This window comes from Lepidothrix coronata, unplaced genomic scaffold, assembly GCF_001604755.1.
Source record: "Lepidothrix coronata isolate B3197 unplaced genomic scaffold, Lepidothrix_coronata-1.0 Scaffold9, whole genome shotgun sequence".
Classification (NCBI taxonomy): Eukaryota; Metazoa; Chordata; class Aves; order Passeriformes; family Pipridae; genus Lepidothrix; species Lepidothrix coronata.
Window position 1 is genome coordinate 9,865,068 of NW_016690189.1, and position 21,459 is coordinate 9,886,526.

The following is a 21,459-nucleotide window of genomic DNA, read 5'->3' on the forward strand; positions in this document are numbered from 1 at the left end:
TGGTATAAGAAATAATTAATACAAATACGTGTTTAAGAATCAGATATTGTTACACTACTACCACTATGATCATTAGTGTTAAAGATTATCAAACCATCTTACAAGTCGTTTATTTCCTGAACACTGTCTATTTGTCTTTGGATTGAGGAGAATATAAGATATTTATATTAATTCAGAGTGACTGCTTATTTACTTTCAGGTCTTTCTCTTCTGGGTTTTCTAGACTCATTTTTTCTTATTCCAATAGCGGCTAAAACTTCACAGAGAAGATGCTTGTGTTGAACCAAAACACGCCATTTGTATTAACTACCATTCATTCACGTCAGTTCCAAGAGGAGACTGCGACTGATGGAGGAATACCACCATTAAAGGCTGCACAAGGATGGGGTCACTGCATCTAGTCCTTCATAAGAACATTCTGCACTGGTACTGCAGAATATTAGTTCAGAGTTCAGAAACCATCTGTAGACATGCCATGAACTACAGGTCCTCAAAAAGCTCCTCAAAACAATTTAAGACATACAGCACGCAAAACCCCCCCCAGAGCTTGCACTGTAATAAATTGGCAGGAGAGATCAAGAATACTTCAGACGTCCTTCACTCTTTCATCCCTATGGAATTCTTTATGTGAAAATACCTAGAGGCTCTTCCGATACACCTAACATTCATGAAGCTCTTCCCAATCAATCCATATGCCAATTTTCCATACGATATTCATTTTCAGAGTGTCACATTTCCCATAGATAGCATGAATGACTACAAAGTAATATTTCTATGATAATTCTGCTTCTGGGAAAACATGAAATGGTGATGAACTGACATTAACTTCCGCTCATGAAGCATTGTGCAAAGCCTACTAAAGTCAATGGATATATGATACTGCCTCAGAACACATTTAAGGACTCTATTTCTAAACATGACCATTTGCTCAAGAAGGTTGTAGCAAGGTGGGGATCAGCCTCTTGTCCCAGGCACCTAGCAACAGAACAAGAGGAAGTGACCTCAAGCTGTTCAGGTTGGACATCAGGAAGAATTTCTTCACTGAAAGGGTGGTTAAGCATTGGAACAGGCTCTCCAGGGAGGTGGTGGAGTCACCATCTCTGGAAGCACTCAAGAAATGACTGGATGTGACACTTAGTCCTATAGTTTGTTTGGCATGGTGGTGTTTGGTCAAAGGCTGGACTTGATGAACTTAGAGGTCTTTTCCAAACTTCATGATTCTATGATTGTGAAGACACAAAGTCTTTAAAAAGCAAATCGTGTAATGGAACTGTTCAGAAATAGAATGCACACCTGTACATGTTTTAAATGCAGTTTATTATGCTTTAAAATATTGAAAACTAAATAAAGCCATAAATCCAATTCTGTTTGGTATTTACATTTGAGTATAGCCTTTTTTTTAATGTGGTCTGCAAGTGATTAGTCCGTGTTTTCCCCTGCACTAAGTGTATTAATCTTTCTTATTAGCAATCAGGAATATAAAACAGACTTGTCCAGTCTGTATGCAGAAGTGGTTAATAATATGATAAAAAAACTAAGAGCAGTAATTTTGCCATCAATTGTATATCCTGGCAATTACTACTTAAGTAGGCTGGACATTTCTTATGTTAATTAATACTATTAAAAATTAAATTGTGGAAAACTATTTTTTTTTTTGTTCAAGAAGCAACAATGTATTTTGAATTTTTTTTTTTTGAGAAAAAGATCGGGTTTATACCTAAATATGCATACAGGTAACTTCATTCATTTGAACTGACCAGTTAATTTCAACTTACAAGTGTGTGAGCAAGGCCACCTGTGTACGAAACTGGTACATGGACTGGTGTATCTCTAAAGACTGTCTTCTCCTGATACTAAAATAGCCACAGGTCTGGATTTTCAGTTTAGCTGTAAGTGTTATAGAAGACACATCACTTCCACCACCCCCATAAAGAAGGGAAATTTTATACAAGCAAAAAGCAAAATCATCATGTACTTTAGCAAAGGGGCAGTTTTCAAATAACAAATTATCTCTCTACACAGTTTTTTGGTAGCAGACATGTTGAACAGGGATATGGCTTTTTAATACTCACACTCCATTTGGCTGTGTAAGAAAAACTTGTAGAGAGTCCCTGCCACAGTGTTTTAATGTTCTGAGGAATGTAAAATGTAAAAATGTAAAATCTGGGGACTGTTACACTACAGATCATTGTGATGATGGAAGATGAGGAAGGAAAAATGGAACCCTCACCCTCAAACCCATCAGTTCTCCCTTTGGGTAGCAGAACTGTACACACAACAAGCGAGCTAAAAGCATCTGATTTCCTTATCCACATGTACAGGAAAATTATGCTCCAATGAGCTAAAATCTCATTTTATTTTCTTCACCACTAAAAGGAATAAAAAAGGAAGAAAATATTTCCTTTTTCTTTTCCCTGCATATAAGCATCTTCTTCAAATACCTTCTTACCACCTCAGGAAAGGAAATGTTAGTGTAAAAATTTCACCTTTTTCCATTTTATAAACTCAACCCCCCAAATATTTCTAATATATAATGACTCTGTTTTTCATATTATAGCATCTGACCTGAGAATACTTAATCTAGTTAATACCTTTAAGAAACAGTTAAGAACATATCATGGTTATTTCTGATCTTCCACATATTTCAACACACTCTGCCAATGAAATTTTGCTGTAGATTAAACAGAGGTATCAAAATTTTCAATTTACAGTAGAACAAATCAGACTGATAAATTTTGTTGAAGTACTGGGCCTACCATCCTCTTTCTGTTTAATCCAAGAGAAGGAGCAGTTGAGTGCCTTTTTATCTAACAAAAGCTAAAATGTGAGAACCATCAATGGGACTCTTGAAAATATTTCACCCAGGAACACTGCTTCGCAGAGGTACTTGTCTTTTGGGCAAGACTTGATCTGTATGCAGAGAATGTGAAGATCTAACAAGAGTTTTCAATTGTCTGCACATCTCTATGCCACTTACTCTTACTCTTAACAAATCATACCACTTGTCAGTGCTTCAGTTTTCTCTCTGATAAATTCCCCTATAAGAACAGAGGCTAATGAAGGCTCATGTCCTCAGATGTGCAACCTTAGTTTTCTGACCTCATCTGATGCATCAGCTCCAGCTTCATATTTTTTAGGAGAATCCCTCACAGAAAATAGCACAGATTTTGTGTACTCCAGGGGAGTTTATACACTTTTCACTTTGTAAAGTGTGATGGACAATGCTTTCCTTCTATGGGTACCAGAGACTGGGAGCTCTGCACAGCACTAACTGCATTCAGGCTAGAAGTGAGGAAGAAAGCATTCCAGTCTTGGTATTTTACTTGTTGCTTAGGCAACCCAGTTCCACTGTGATGAAACAAAACATGGAAAAAGTAATCTCACTGAACAGGAGTCCACTTAATTCAGAATTGGTATCCAGTTTATAAGGTAGTATGATGTTACTTACAATCAGAAAAACTGTCTGGTTTTGATGCATATTTTATATCAAGAAAATTGGAAAAGAACCAGTACCAACAACTTATACTACTTCCAAAATGCACTGAATCATTAAGAAAGCCGAATTTTAAATTTGCTGTTCAGAAAAAAAATACTCACTGATATTTAGCAACATCTTCATAACAAGTAAAGCATTAAAATATTTGGAACTAATTTCTGTGATACATATGTAAAGTTTATGGAAGTCATTATCTTATTAATTTCACAGGAAGTTTTATGCCAGTAAGAAATAATAGATAAGCTCTTCTGAGCCGAATTACCCAGCCAATGTACTGAACAGCAAAGTATATCCTGTATAAAATCACTGCCATCTAAACACTAGCACTGTTGCAACAAATCAAGGCAGTTATAGCACAGTCCTGGTACCAGCTTTCGCTTTACTGATGTGGTTCTGGTGATGTCTCACAAAAAAAAATTCCAGTGATCTATTGCACTTTTTAAATACGAATTAGTAATGGAAAAAAGAATACTAACTATAGCAGTAATGCTACCTCTCCCCTCAAGTATTTTAAAAGAAGTATTTGCAATAAAGCTAGTTCTAATTTTAGCAATCATTCTATAGAGCTGTATTTTGCAGAGCTTGGTCTTCCTAGATACTCTGAATTTCATTTAAGAAAATGAATATCATTAGACATAGAAGAAAATATAGTCAGGGTATGTCAAGATAGAAGGACAATACAAGCAATTGAAGAGCTGACACAGGTTCATAGCCAAGAGTTCTATATTTAGCATACTGAGTTGCATTAGAAAAATAGCAGATGCGTGGTCACTCCTTGTGTTTTAGAAAGGAGGAGGGGGTCCCTCTAAAGACCAGAGAATCAGTAATAAAGATGTTAGGGCAACAGTGATTAATTCTCATCAACTTTGTCTTAGAAGTAATTTTCAAAACATCACACACAGAAGAAAAAGCTAAATCATAACAACGAGGCAAATACTGAAGTAGATACTAAAGCTGCTCACAGATCTTCTTTTCGTATCTTAGTTTAAAAGTAAAATTCTAAGAATTGGCATTTAACCCAGTTTCTCAGCTACGTGCTAAACATACATACTTGATTATTTATGTATGATTTCCACTAATAAAAAAATCTCACAATAATATGTCACCTAAAGTAGTGGCTGCATTTCATATTTTATACTTAATGTAGACACGAGCTTATGTCTCTTTAAAGAGAAAACAATTATTAGTCTACTGATGTGTCACAGGTTAGCTCACAGTCAGACATATTCCTCTGCTGTTGGATATAAGCCTGTCATGTTCTCTTTATTTGACACAAATGTTCAAGGATTCAGAATCCATACTACAGCTTTTAAGAGAAACGTAAACTAATACATCTGTATTACTTTTTATTTTTAAATAGGGTTGATCTGAGAATCACAACTTTGTCTGCGTTATAAACCAAACTGCATTAATCTCTCCATTTTTCAGGTTTTTCTCTAGTATTTTACTGCCAGCTTAAGAAAAACACCAAAACCAGAACAATCTTCTCTGAATAGCACATTCATTTCTAAATATCACAAACTGAAAGGCTTATATTGCTTGCTTTCACAGTGCTGTACTATCTATACACAGAAATGTATGCAATAATTCTCTTTGCAAATTAGTAATAATTCTCCTTGCACAGAAATGAATTAATAACTAGAAGCACAATCATTCATACAACTTCTTTGATCCAAACATCATGAAACACATTTTAACTACCACTAACAGGCAGCTACCTCTGAAGAACACAATGGCAACTATTCAGCAGACTTACGAGGAGCATCACATATTTTTCTGCCACAGAAATTAAACAATATACTTCCCTTGCTTTGCATTTTAGATAGACAAACTACTGTGACCTATATTGGCAAAACTGTGTTTGGCTTCTAAATGAAGCAGGAGCAAGGACAGAATTAGGATCAGTCACAACTGAAGACCTTTTGTTCCTGGTTTGTTTTTCATAAAACGCTGAATTTGTGTGTTGGAAATTCTAAGAAAATATGTCTATGCAGGAGCATGCACAAGTACTTGTTTAACTTCTAATTCTTTCTCTGCATTGATTTTATAGATATTTTAATTAAGAAAATACTTAATTTCATTTTTTTCAGTATGTCACATTCAATAATGTGCCATTTATTATATTAATTAATCCAGATCATTATGCCAACAATATCAAATTAAATATGTATGTTTCTATTCTTTAATCAAATCAGCATTACTTGCCTTGACTCAGTTTGCATTAAGCACATATCAAACACTGGATAACAAAATTATATGCAAAATTTGGGACAAAAAAGTCCAGTACTTTGGATAGTAAAACAGTTTCAAATGATACAACTATTGCAATCTTATGGAATTTGAAGAAAGGTTTATGTTAGACTGGTATTTTGAACTGACTCAAATATTTCAAACACAATAATGAATCCTTTGAATAAAAATATTTTTAAAAACTAGCACTGCATCAAGAGAACATAAGAAATCTTGCTTACACTGAAGGAAATGTCTCTGTAACTAAATTAACACTGATAGTTGTTTCATAAGGGCATGTTGTTTTACTGATATTTCCCTGAAGAAAGCTCAGTTTCATGATAATATAGCAAACACAGGTCAAAACTTGAAAGATAAGAATATTATACTGTAAGTTTTTAATGCAGGGAGATCAAATTTCCACCTGCAATTTTTTTGTTCATTTAATCTTCCCTGTAATAAATTACAGTACAATTGGCAGTGATTAGAGTACATTGCAATGTTCTTTTTAAAGATGGAAAAAGGAGCTTCATGAACACAGCAACATTTTGAGTATCAATTTAAATTCCTTGGAGTGAATTTTTACCATCTGGGAAATGCTTCACACTTAACTTATTTTCAGTAACTCTTTGCAAAATACCAGGGCAGCATAGTTTTCACCAAACCTTTCTTTATCACAATTCTGTAATTCCAATATGCTATCTAATTATATAAAAAATATGCAGAATCACACTTGAACCATAATTGGGACAACTTTTGCATCTGTTTTGCTTATTCAGGCTTTGAGCTTCAAACTGCTTTAGTAAATACTTAATTGGAAAGGTACATTTCTATTGTTAATCATACTTTTTAAAAGAGTCTTCACATTTACTGTGCATTTCTGGGTCCAGAGAGAGGTTCAAAGTCACCAAAAGATAGTGCCAAAAGAGAATATTCTAAAAACTTTCATTTCCCAAACATCACATACCATTACACAATGCAAACACCTTCCAAATTTTGTATAAGCATGCTCTAGCCTATTGCACATCTAAGCATTTATCACTACTTTCAGTTTACTCATTCCAGAAATCTGGATGCTCTGAAGAGAATGTCACAATAATTTCTACATGTTTAATATACTTATTCTCAACTGTACTTTAGATTTTATATCACTGCCAAATTCACTACTGCTTTACATATACAAAAGCTCCAGTGATGGATCCTTAAAAGAAAATGTGTCCTCCCAATCCAAAATGGGAAGGGATGGTGGGACTTGTACTAGATCTGGGAGGGTTGTAAACAGAACAGTGGCAAAATCAATAGCTTCAGAGATCCACCTTAGCCACTAATGAAAGATGCTAGAACTGTCTCTAGCATGATTCACAGATCCTATCCTTAGTGGTAATATGCCCTGCATTTACTTTATATGAAATCTCCTTGCAATTCATACTAACATAGGTAGATACGATTGACCCTAAATGTCTCACCAACAGAAATGATGATACAGTGCTTCATTGTGATGACATCATAATATTTAAGAGCTCAGAGTTATGCATAAAATTGGTAATAAAATGTTCTGAAAACCAGATAGTAGTAATGTGACTATAGCTGTGATGGTCTGAACTAGATATCTCTTTCAAATACAGCATAATTCTATGATTTTCTATTTATATATGGCTCTGAATCTACACAGGGCCAGACTGTGTACTTCTTCAGAACTTCTGCATATGTGTGAAAGCCTGCCACAAGACCTTACACCAGCTAGCAAGACAGCTGTTCAAGAACAGCAGACAGAAACCCTCCTTGAACTCTTCTCATGTTAAGGACTGAAGAGATAAACCAATCCTCTTTTCTTTTGGCATGTTATACATTATATATCTGAGAAAACTAGTCGAAGAGGTAACAGGCTCAAAATATGCTGCATTAACTTGCACTGGAAATTGAACAATTTTTTTCTACAACCTCCATGCTTTTCTAATAACCATTTATCCAGCAGGATTCAAGTAAACTTTTTCACTGGCATACATGCAATGAACAACAGACACTCCTATTTCTCTTATTTCCCAGAGCAGATTGTGCCCAACAGAGACAGACATCTTTGATGCACCTCCATCAGAAAAACTTGCTGACTCTGTGCCACAATTTAGCCCATAAGGTTTTCTGAATGTTAAACGCTAAACTTAAAATTGGGAGATACGTATTATTCTATTTTTAAAAACTGTATTTTTCCTGAGCAGAGATTGACTTCACATCTGAGGAAGTCACAGAGAATGAGTTATTTCATCTATGGGCAGAAATAATTTTGCTTCTGGCATATACTTCAAAGCAATTTTTAGAATCTGAAACAGAAATAAGTTATGTACTGTGCTAAAATGCCCCAAATTGATTGCTAGCCTTAGCAAAACAGGAAGCATGCAGATTTAAATTCTTTTTAGAGCACAGAATAATCCCAAGTCTTGTCAGTTAAGTGTGCCAGTCCAATACAAATCTGTTTTAAATCACTCTTCTGTCCTATCCTGCACATGTTCTACTTTGGAATTAGAGATTTAGTTCCGAATGATATCTCACTGGTTTTGAACTAATGTATTTGCCTCTAGTGTTTTTAGAAAGGAAAAGCTCTTCCACATTAGTAATTTTTAATGTGTTGGAGTCAGAATCTAACTGAGATCTGCTAAACTGAGTATGAGTATTTCCACTAATACCAATAAGCTTTGGATCAGGCCCACAGAGAATTTAAACTGGTAATCAGCATTTTAAACACTTTTTTTTTTACTGAAAAGCATATATTGTCAGTATCAAATACTCAATGGCATCTTCTAAAGATAGTTATAACTATAGATATCTTACAAAATATTTTATTTTGCAAAATACATTTGCACAATTTGGTCTACTCAGTGACTTCAAAGAATACTATATAACATGTAACTACACCATGTAATTAAAATTCCTTTATAAAAAATCTATTTTTCAGATTATGAATCAATGAGTAGTAGCATGCAGAACAATTTGCTATACACATTAAAAAAATGGGTACTTGAAGAAAGGATTTTAAAGCATAGATGAGTATTCTAACAATCAAGCTGCTGAGTATTTGTTTTCACTTTCTCTTCTCTCTCCTGCTTTTGACCTACCTAGCTCATTTTTCTTGTTCCCTTTCTCATAGTTTTGACAGGTGACAGTACCTCTAAAAATACAAAATACTTCTAAATTTCTAATCAGATTAAGTATAATTATATTATTGACATTTACTTAAGAGAACCACTGGACCTACTGCCATATCTTTAGTTTATTTCAATCTTACCTCTCAAGTTTCCAGCAGATGAGGGGTATAAGGAATGCTAAGAATTACATTTCTATCACATTAAGAATTGTTTGCTCAGAAACTTTTTCTTTTTTTTTATCATTAGTGTCATTATCCTTGGGTTCTCAGATTTAGGACTAAGATGACTAGTAGCTGTGAAATAGTTTATGTCTTCTTATTATTTTGTGTATTTTTTCCTAATATTATTTTAATGACAGTATTTACTAATCAATTCTTTAAGCTTAATTTGCTTACAGATAGGATGCTAATTGTACAAGATCTGTTGTCTGTGGTGCTGAGCCAGAACTGAATTATGCACAGAGTGATGGGTGGGTTTTTCTTTGTTTCACACTACTGTAGCTCAATACCAGTATATGAATATGGTGTTTGGAAGCATGATTGGTCTCACTGGTTGTGATGTAAAAGATCAGAAAAGGAGAGTGCATATCCAGTAGCAAAGCTTGGTTTCCAAGTACTGAGAAGAGTGCATATAGCTCCCATAAAAAGAAATCAAGCTCTCATAAGGAAAATACAACATGACATCTAATTATAATGAAAGTTAAAAAATTATTCCAGATGTAATAATCTGTGATCATTTAAATCCCAAAAGGTGAAGGAAGGCAATAACTATATGACACTTTGTGAAGTAATTGTGTTGATTATTTATGTAGCTGATATAAGTATTTAAGGCAACTCAATATCTTCCTTGGAGTAATAAGAGGCAGAGGAATCTAGACCAAAGCATATGACATTGTTAAACTCAAAGAGTATAATTTAAAAATTTAAAAAACTAAAGTATTCATTAGGAGTGCATATTTCATTAGGATTCCAGGTAAGCACCATCACGAGATATTCTTGTTTCGATGTCATTGTGTGTACTTCATTTTGTGATACTGGTTTGCTTCCACTGACACAGAAAAAATATTTCCCCATGGCTACTGTTGCTATAGGTGATGCTTCAACTGCTGCATTACTGTGGAAGAATGTTCATGAGAGAAAGAATATCTCAGTTCAGAATTTTCTGAAATCCTAAAATAATCCTAAGTGTGATTATTTCTGGAAATAATCATTAAATCCAATTAGGACACTTGATTGGAATTTGAAAAAGGTCTGTTCCAAAATTTTCTATTAAATTAAAAGAGGCACTTAGCACCTTGGTGCTGCTCACCTTATCTTTAATTAAGATTATTGATATTTCCATTTCCTCATGTAACTACATGATAAAAAGCAACACATCACTTGAACATCAATGTTCTTATCAGGAGTTTACTCTTAGCATTCCTACACGGATGTTAATGAACAGTATTCCATCTCTATTTCACTGTGAAACACATAAATTCAGTATTTGCTGTAGAGTAAAATCATGAAAATACAGCAGGTGGGGTGAGGGCCAGCTAGGTGTTAAACCACAAAAACTTAGCTGCCTGCCTAAATTATCGGTAACTCTGTGATACACTGTCCAAGGAGAACTTACCCTGATATGTAGGCAGATACAGGCTGTCAGTTCCACTGGCTTGGAATTACATTAAAGGGGTTTTTTGCCCATAGGCATTATTAGAGTATGGTAAGCTCTGAAGGGAAGTGCATCACTCAGAGAAAGGGAAAGAAAAGATGGACAGACCATATATCATTTTACCATGTGAAAAGAAATTGCGATTAATATTTATTGTTCTGTGGTCATGATATAAAACTAACTCCTATGGAATATAGTCCATACAGTCGCTCAGAGAAAAAATGTCTATTTTTAGATTTGTGCAAAATGCCTAATAATAAAGGGAAAAACAGTCTTCCCTGTTCCCTGAACCTGTATTTTCAGCAGTTTTTCTTTTTTCTTTTTTTATTAAATTTGTTTCTTTTTAAGTGACACCTTTCTCTTTCCTATAAGGATGGCATAGAATACTTTCCAGAGGAGGAGGGAGGGGAAGGCAATTATGAGTATCATCTCAATTTTTCTGAGGGTTGTGAGCTAGCCAGCAAGAAGGTAGAGGTTATTCTAATTGCTTGAATAGACAGCAAGCGACTCAAATAATTGAATATTTATGGTTTTAACATTTAATTCCTGGAATTGTTCTCAGAAAGAAAAGCATAACAACAGGCTTGGTTACACAAGACCTGTGTCTCATAGTCAGGCTTTCTGATATTTGACACAGTAATAGGGACAATTAGAGCTCTTTCAACAGCTGAAACATTCAGAATCTCTCATTCTCATTTGTTTCATTCTTCTGATTTTTTCGTGGTTAACAGGAGTTCATTTGTACTGAAGGCTTACAGGTGCATCCACATCAGTGTTTTAGTTGAGCTGGGAAACCTCCCCACAGTTCCTATTTAGTTTTGTTTGGTTTTTTTCACATCCTAGAGCTATCTTGGAGCACATGAAGTGTCTTCCTTCTATCTAAAATTAAATGTGAGGGTGGGCTTACATGTGAGCACTATACCTTTGTTGACTTTTTCTTGTAGAAAATACATGATTTGTTCTTCCACCATTTTTAAGGTGCCACCAAACATCTGCAGCAAGTATTTTAAGACCTCGCAAGTACATGACATACAGGACTCATTTGAAGGATACCTAGTTTTTACTTTTGCCTTAGTAACAGCAATATTAAACTGCCTCTTAGAGGCCTGCTGTGTAGGCAAATGTTGATTTTTCATAATTTAAACCCATTTAACAGAAACAGAAGTCCCCAACAGCAACCACAGTGGCCTACTATGGGAAACACAAAAACTAGTAACAAGAAAGTAAGTTAACTTTTAATAATTTGTTATTGAATTCTTTCTATTAAAATATTGAATTATTATTCAATTATAGTATTGGTTTATACTATTCTATGGAATCCAGCTAACATTAAAACTAAATAAATCTACATCTACCTTTCTCCTGATTAAAACTCATGTAAGCTAAGCAAAACATTAACATTACAGTTCTCAAGCATGAATATATATATATATATAAATATATATATATATATGATATCTTGATAGTTTGATAAATCAAAAGCTGCTTGGGAAGCATTATATTTGAAGAAGAACTGAATTTTAAATTTTAAAAAGCGGGCATCTGGACCCCAGAGAATCCAACTAAGATGTATTTGAACTAAACTAGATTTTTAATTAAAGTTGTACTAAAAATGCAAAACTATTTTTTGCAAATACAAAACTATTTTTTGCATGCATTTGAGTTTTCACATATAGCTTGATGTTTTGCATGAAGATTCTTTTTTCTTGACAAGCAAGCATTTTGCAAACAATTGCACAAGGACATACTTCTCTACAGTCACTTAAAGCCTGACTGATGCAAGAAGCATGGATTCTATTATTAAAGCCACAAGCTACCTGACACATTAAAAAAGAGACTGCAGATAGCATCACAAGTTATTGATCATCAGAAGTGTGACACAAACTCCTTGGTTGGACTATGTGGAAGTCTATGTTTGATCTTTTTGATGACAGGAGACGTGTGTTGCCTCTATTGTTGGCAAAATGGATTTCAGGGAGGAAGAATTAAAGAGAATCTTGCCATTCTATGAGATATGTCTGGAGGCACAAATTCTTAAATATTTTCTTTTAAAAAAAAAATCCACAGGAGATAAGTAATATTATTCCTCGTGAGTTGTACAAGATCAACCCAGAGTTCTTTCTTAACAGGCTACTTCAGCATGACTCAAATGTAAGAAAGAACATACATAATGCCACTACAGAGTAAGTCTTCAATACTTTCATTCCTGTATACAAGCATAGCCACTAATGAGATATACAAAACATCAACAAAAGTGAGAATTAGACTTTCCTTTTAAATGATTTAACAAAGGGCTTCTCTTGATACAAGAAAAATATGCATAAGTGGAAAAAAAAAAGCCATGATCCAAAAGGACAGCCATGATCCAAAAGAAAATTAATTTATGTCTCAGGAATTAAGAAACTTAGTTCTATGAACAATGCTGCTGAAATGCAAAAAATTGGCATTAGCTGGTGTCACAATCTGCTGGGTGCAAGTCACACAAATGAAAGCTCTAAAACACAAACATAAAGCTCTAAACATAAGCAACGGACCCACTTTTCAGCCTTCTGAATTTTGAAATGCCTGGAAACAAAAGCTGCAACCTTCTCATGGTGGTTAGATATTTAGTTAAGTGTGGAACTACTCATAAAAATTCTTTCTGGGAACAAAAATTATATATGGGTTCAACGGAGAATGGACAAATTCATAGAACACAAATCTAGTAAGGTTATGTAACACACAGAAAACACCCAGGAGGTACTCGGGCTTAGGAGGACCTTGGGCTGCAAAAAGTTGAAGGCTGTAATGACATTCTGAAGAAGTGTCACCATGCATTTGTTGTGCAATTACACATTTCCCAAAAGCATTCATAACTGGTCAAATATGGTACAGGATAGATAAAACTTTACTCTTACTCAGGCCAAACTTTTTATTTTTTTGTCCTTCTCTTTTTGCTAAACTCATGAGAATTTATTCATTTGGGTATCTGACATTTCTGACATATTTTCAGAGTGCAGCTTTTTATCTTCCCCAGACATGGCCATCTGCCTCTATCTTCTTCAACTGAGTAAGTCCAAACTCTCAGTGAATCCTTTGCATAACTCTAAGAAGGTAATCAAGCTCTCACTATCTAAAAATTAGAAATGGAAAAAAACCCTTTCAATTAACTCAACTTTACAGACAGAGCTACGTTACAGTTAGAAATACAAATTGAAAAGTTTTATCCAGAACTTGTATGATCAAGTGCTAAATAAGGTATTTTATAAAATTCTTATCTAATTACAAATCATCAAACTAGTTGCTGTAGAAGCTATTCAACAATATAGCAAAACCCAGACATAAATACTTCATTTTGGTTTACGGTAAGATCTACTCAGTCATTCTGAAATCATTCATGAAATTGTCTCAGATTTATTGACCGATTCCTGCTGCAAAAAAGGGATTTCAAGGTCAGAATCAAATTCTAGAACTCACAGCACCATCTCCATTTTAGAAAAAAATGATAGTGGCTATTCCAGAATGAGGCAGGCAGATATTCAATTTTCTCCTTTCACTCAATGGCATCAAATTTTCATTTTCTAAAAGAATACTACCATCAGCAATGTACTCTGATATGTGTCACGTTTATGTTGTTCAACTAGAGCTGTTTATAAAATACCTAGTTAATTAGCTAATGAGTAAGACCGACTCTACCCTAGTTGTTGGATATTTACCAAAGGTAAAGGCGGCTTGTTTTCCCACCCACATAGACCATTTTTTATACAGTGTGGAACAACATAAAGGGAGACATTTATTACATCAAATGTTAGTAGTATTACAATTGGACAGCAAGGAACGTAAAAAAAGAAAAAGATCTAGTGAGTTGTGTGCAAGAAAGAGAAACAAAACTTGTCTTTTATTTCAGAATGGTCTTAGAAGAAATGAAAACTGGCTGGTATGCAATACAGAGAGCTTTTTGTTTTTCTTAAAACTGAACATGACTAAGTATGCTTAGAGGACTAAAAGTTCTTAAAAAAAACCAGGAATGTTTTTGCCATTTCCTTCAGTTCTAATCATCTCACACAGGGCTCAGAAATATAGCTGGTGAGTAGAAAGCTTTCTGAAAGGTACAAACATTCTCATACAGAGAAGAAGCAGAAAAGCAGTATGAATAAGAGGACATGACACAAGAGAAATAGATTGAAATGTAAGATAGAATACTCCAAATAATGTTACAATCAGTTTAAATGCATTCATAGAGTGAAAAGAAAACTTTATGACAAACAATACTGTGAGGAACTGAAGACTGAAATATCCTAGTGCTCTTTGCTCATTGCCTTTATCTTGCAAGGGCAATTCTTCTGACTGATGAAGTTTTCATGAGCATCCCTCCACAGCTTGGTCAATCTTATTTACGAAATATCCAATGGAAAGTTAAGGGAACAATAAGGCATGGTGACAGTCCAAAGAGTGAAACAATCTGTCTCTGAAAATGGTCCTACTACAAGTTCATGAGTTATTTTGATTTCAGCTCAGTAAAAAAACCAAATGAAACCAGCAAAGTAAAGAGCTGACTAACATGACAATCAGATAAATATGAATATTGTCTATAGTTACTGTGCTTCTGGAAATGGCTAAGAATTGTAAATGAAACATTATGGAAAATATTTTTCTCTTTGACCTTACATGTCAGGATAATTATTACAACTGGAAAAATCTACATCAGATACATATAACTAAAATTTGTAATTATATTGCTTCTAACAACTGTATTCATTACCTGTTCCTCAAAAGAAAATCCTTAAAAAGTCTTTATTGAATTAATATTGTAATATCTATTGTTTCTACAGGAAGGCATTTTATGATGTGATGAAGCTCTTATTTATTTGTGCTGGCATCTCACAAGGAAGAGGATGTATGCAACTAAGTGAAGTGTAAAAGATTTTAATAGTGCAAATAGACATGTACACAAACATGCCTACATTACATTATGCTTACTTCAGAGGTAAAAAAAGATTCTGAGAAATAGCTAACACCTGAACCTGACAGCAGTGTAACATATAGTGTTCCTTCGCCAGTTTTAGGACAGTCTCTAAAATTTTCATCTCCAGCATCATCATGGCATTGCTGTATTTCCTACCTTCCCGCTTGCCAGACTGAGGCCTAAAAATACAGGTTTCCAAAATTAGTAAATGTATCTTAAATATTACAAGGGATTTTTTTTCCCCACTGTATTGTCAACAGTTGCTAACTGGCTTTATTCATAGCAAGCAAATAACGTGGGGGAAAAGGGCAAATCCTGTGAAGAATAGCCATTTGAAGAAAAGATAGGCATGCACATGGCTCAACACATGCCTATCCACATGTGGCCAGACAGTTCAGAATTTGATTTGAAAAGAGAGAAGCTGTTCATGTCATTTCTTGTTTGATTAACACATCCAGTGCTATATCTGACAGCAGGGCTTCGAGACCCATCTGCAGTTTTACCCCTTCAATATGCTTGCGAAAAATAGTTTTATTTTCATATTAGTTTATTATTGTCTTAGCAATCGGAACATCCACATAGTCAGTGACACGTGAGACAGTATGTTTGGAGAGCAGGTTCACAGAAGCAGCTAAGTGGGTTTAGCCCAAGTAATTCATTTAAGCCTGAGAAAAGACTGACTGATAACACTGTAGAGGCATTACTGAAGGCTAGGTGACATTGTCATGAACTTTAAGTTGGAATAATATAGCTGCCTCCAAGAAGATTATTTTTAAGTTCAGGTAGCATGATATTTAGGGGCATACTGTACCTAATGTTTCATGTATGTGCTAGCACAGACCAGTTTATAGCAAAAACACATATTGTTTTTGAATGGAATGACAGGAATCAGTTTCTTCCACAGCTTTCCAGGCATTGCCTCACATGACCCTTCTGCCATCAGATTTTTGGACATGTTGATATACTTGTAACACTGAAATATAATTACAATGAGCTTCATGAAGTATGTTGCTTTGAAACTGGACTGTGTAAAAGACAATAATAGTTAACAAAGAGCAGTTTGTAATATTAATCAACCCTACATTTCTCTGTTCATGTGGAACAGATCACATCTTGCCTTGGATAACTGTGCAAAGGCTGGAATTAGATGCAGCAAAAAGAAGGGCAACATAAGGAGACCTGAACATGCTACATCTGCTGGACAAGTTAATTAGAACAAAAAATAAATTGTATGAGACAGTACCGAGTGAGTATGATCCCCAGGAGCAGTTCCTGGAATTGCTCTACTACATCTTACTATTTGCACTCAGTTGAACTGAGCTATAAATTGACGGGAAAAAAAAGACAATCTTCACAGATGGAAAGGTTCAAATTAACATGTTTTGAAGGATGCCTTGGCAGAATTTGTTGTATTGTAATCAAGAAGATGAAAAAAATTAAAAACCAGAGAAGAGAGGGCTTGAATTTGACCTTCTCAGGCATCTCATCTGGAGAAGAGTTCTCAATCAATGACACATTGGTACAGACTGGTAATACTAGTTTTTTTGAGATGTTCCCTCACTGGAAGTGCAAGTGGCTGTATAAAGGAGATGAGAATGCTTTATTTAAAGCATTTGTTGATTATTCTTATTTCATTACAAGACAATATTTTCCCCTTTTTCTGTCAACCATGCATTCTTTTGCTAATTAGAAAGTTATTGTTAACAGACAGTGTACCATGAACATACATACAGCACATCTAAAAAAATGCTCTGGCAATAGGAGTTATTTTCTTTTTCTTTCTATTCCTTTCATTCTGTATTTCAATTCTAGTAATTCCAAAACTTTTCATAGTTGAAGAAACAAGGCTTGAAAAGTCTACATAAACATCACAGGTTTAATCTTTTTGTATCAACTCTTAATAAATGAGATATTTGAATGAGAAAGTAATGCTGACAAATATGTGACCTACTTCAAATAGCCACTTTCCTGTTGTCACATAAAGGAACATTCATGCAGCAGAATGTATCTAGGATTGCAACACAGCCAGGAATTCTAGACCAGACCTCCAAAACAAGTTTCTAAATCTAATATGCTGAATTTCCTAATTCTCTCAAAAAACAAAAACAAAACTGCAAGTTTTAAGAGTAGGACTGCTTTTGCTTCACAAATATGGCTTGTGAGACAGAACAATTTCATCTGATACTTACTGTAAAGAAAGATCTGAAGACACTTCTAGAAGAAATCTAAGGTGTGAATCAAATATTACTTTTTCATTGTAGAAGAGAAAAAATTACAGCCCATATACTAAAGATTCAATTCTTGAATTGTACATTTTGGGTTGTTTTAAGGAAAAATTTACCCTTCTTAGATGAATGAAACGTTTCTCACGGTCAGAAAACAAGGCATGTAAAAAGAGTAAGAGCTACTTAAAGGTCCTACAGTGGAGACAGCCTTTCTAGCTAAGAGATAAACTCAGTACCACTGAAAGATGAGGAAAAAACTGTATGCTCTTTGACAATGAATGGTATACAGAACTTTTTGACAATTTAAAAGACTTTCAGGGACTGAAAATAAAGATTGTAATGAGATCACCTTGAGACATTTGGTGACATTTTTACTGCATACATACATCTGAGTACAGACCTATTTTGTCATCTGAAACAGAACAAGAACGTCTGAAGAGCTGTCTTTTTAATTTCACGGCCCAATTATACTCGGGACAAGAAGTTATGTGGGTTAGAGAAAGATAATTATTCTGACTGGTCAAGCAAAAATGAGGAAGAAAATCATCCAGAGTTACAGTTTCAGCTGCAGGTGTTGATTGTGCCAAGTTGATATTACCAAGGCAGCCACAATTTGGTCACCTTCAATCTTTAAGATTTACAGTTTAAAGACATCTTGAGGGATGCATATAACAAGGCACGGAGCTATGTTAGAGAGGTATCTCCCTGAAAGCCCAGGCTGCCCTCTTCTGGAGTTTATTATCTTGCACATCTAGTGGTCTTGGTTCATGGTCAAGTTACATGAGGAATATCTCACAAACGAAACAATCACCTGACTATAAAGTATTTAATTTTTCACTTGTATTATCTAACAGAACACCTACTAAACATGTATCCAAATGATCAAGAAAATTACATCTTGGCAGGACAGAGTTACATACAGTAATGACTTCCCTGTGCAATGGAGTAGTCTCACTTTCAGTATAGTAACTTTCTATATTAGTATGTGTAATAGCTGACATTATTGATATGCACTCCAACTTGAGGTAAAATGCAATGCTATAAAAGCATAACCATTCACTCTGAATTCAAGAATGCTTCTATGAAGTCAATGTTCTCACTGCAGATAAAGCTGTGAAAACAGGTCACGCCAAAGCTGTATTCACGTAGTCTGCCTTACACATACTGGAGAGAAAACAGAGTTTTCATCAACTTGTTGCGGGTTCTTCCACCAGTTAAATAAATAACACAACCTTTATCTTTACATTGGGCAACCTGATATTAAGGTATCTCCTGCCATCCGTGCATGCAACATAAGTAGTTTTGTTTACTCTACAAGGCCATCTGATGCCAAAGCTAAAGCACATACTTATCATTATATGACGCCTGTTCTCCAGCTAATTAATTAGAAAATGTTGTCATGTGCTGTCATTCAGATAATATAGTGCTGTGGTAGAGTTCAGTGATCTTCTACTCGATAGAAATATACTTCTCAAAAATCAGGATCCCTGTTTCAAATCAGGGGATTTAGGGAATTAGCAAACACCAAGAGTAAAACTGCAATCACCAAACATAAAAAGGAATTTTCTCTAAGTTATCAGCAGTTACAAGAGCTTGACTGATTCTTTTGGTAGCAGATTATTGAGGTAGAGGTAAAATGATAAAGATTTTAGAAACAGAATAATTATTTTGTTGTATTCATCTCTCATTTTTATCTGAAGGATAATGAATCATTGCAAGTTTTCTGAAGAAAACATAAAAAGCACTGAAATTGAGTAGGGAAATACTAATGCCTTATTTAGATGTCAGTTCTTGATTTAGAAATCCTGTAAAAAGTATTGTGATTGTTTCAAGGAAGGGAACAGAAAACCACTAGCTGTAGTTACTATGAAAATAAGTTCCTTCTGTATATAGTTTCTTTCTGGTCAGACAGAAGACCCTTGACATCAATATGCATGATAAAATAATTCACTGCTTTTTGCTGATGATGTTTTTTTTAAGAAAATAAAATGCGAGACACAGGAATATCATAAAGGAGGAAACACTCAAATGTGCACAAATCCTCAATTATTATTAAAAGAAACAGTCTTTTAAGGTGCAGATGTTCCACAAATTTTCAGAACAAATTGGTAATTCAGAAGATTATAAACAAGAAATATGATGAACTGTAATTGTTGTCAGTGTAGATCTGGAAAGGGAACAAGGAACCTTTCAGAGAAACAACAGCTAGCTAAAGCAGGAAAAAGCTGTAGCAAAACACAGAACCCTACTTTTACTGCTCCTTGCTGACCATTATTATTCAAAGTTCAGCTTTTAACAACCTAGGTAAGAGACAAGCATCAGTGAATTTTCCATTAGACACAATTTTGATCTGTTCTTTCCAGATTTTGTTATTCTCTTTTCACATTAGTACTTCTTGTCTCTTGTAGAATTACAGTGCATCATCTATCATGAAGTAGTCAAAAAGAATTAAATTAGTAAAATAAAGTGTTTTTTCTCATTCAGGCTAAGATTGTGTCTAAGCTGTTATCCTATATTACTAAAATAATTCTAAGATACCAGCTGAGAATGGAGGGTGGAATTTAAATTTATTATAATTATTTCATTTACTGATTGTAAATTAATGATTTACTGATGGTAAAACATACTCTTGAAAAACTTGTAGAAGATGATCTGAACTTCAGTCATTTTGCCTTTGTTATTTTTTCTTAGCTTTCTCAGCAGAGATAAGAGAAAATTCAGTTTTCACTCAATCCATAAAGCAAATCATCCACAAATTAGAAACATTTAGTTCTAATAAGCATGAGATTATAGTTCCAATTTCACACAGTTAAATGCAAAAATTAGAAGTTACTGAGTGTAGTCCGTTGTAAATTTAACCAAAGAAGATAAAAGTAAAGCGAATCCAGATACTATTAAGAACTTAACAAGAACTGTGCAACAGCAGAAATCTGGAGAAGTTAAAATCTAATGCCAATGAATGTTCTTTCTGTTTTCTTATTTTTGCTTTTAAACATCAAGAAGTATTTAGCATCATTTGACTACCCAGAACAAAACTGTGATTGCTGAAGAGAATTTACAGTAGATAAAACCCAATAAAAATAAAAAACACACAAAGCCCTAAAGTATCAAATTACCCCATATAAATAAAAGATACCATTCAAATTAATTATTTCCAGTTAAGTTTGAAAAGATTTGCTATATCCATGAATATAAACACATTCTTCTAGTTTCAAAGATAATGGCACATTATCTTTGATTATAATATATTATAGTCCACAAAACCAATATGAATAATTCCTGATCATTTAAACTCTTTCTTTATCAAAGCAGATAGAATTTCTCACTCTTGTTTCACAACAGTTCTCTAATGATATAGTTTTCCTTTGATCTAGCTATGAAGTTTTCATTTACTGAATCCCATTCGCACCGCAGAAACAATCTCAGGTTTCCTAGAAATGTCCCCTTCCTCATCTTTATTGGTGATTGCATAATGACTTCTAATTACATTTTTTCAACTTAAAATTCTTATTGAATTATATGGACCACAAAATGATGAAAATAGATAGCTACAATACCTAAATTCTAGGCAAGTATGTAAAAAAAAGGTTTGATTTATTTAAAATATAATGAGGGGAACATGTTTTAATAATATTGGTCATGAAATATCAGAGCCCTTTGTGAAGCAGCAGGAAAAAATCAGGAATAATTTTGTGTATTTATGGTAAGTGTATTTCAGTACCAGAGAAAACAGCAATTCCAACTTAAACCCAAAGACCTATGGCTTTATAA

General features: G+C 34.2%; 1 protein-coding gene across 13 annotated transcripts in view; it reads right to left on the reverse strand.

Moving 5' to 3' along the window:
• ANKS1B (ankyrin repeat and sterile alpha motif domain containing 1B) overlaps positions 1 to 21,459 on the reverse strand; it is a 417,695-nt gene that overhangs the window by 238,522 nt on the left and 157,714 nt on the right. The window lies entirely within an intron of this gene.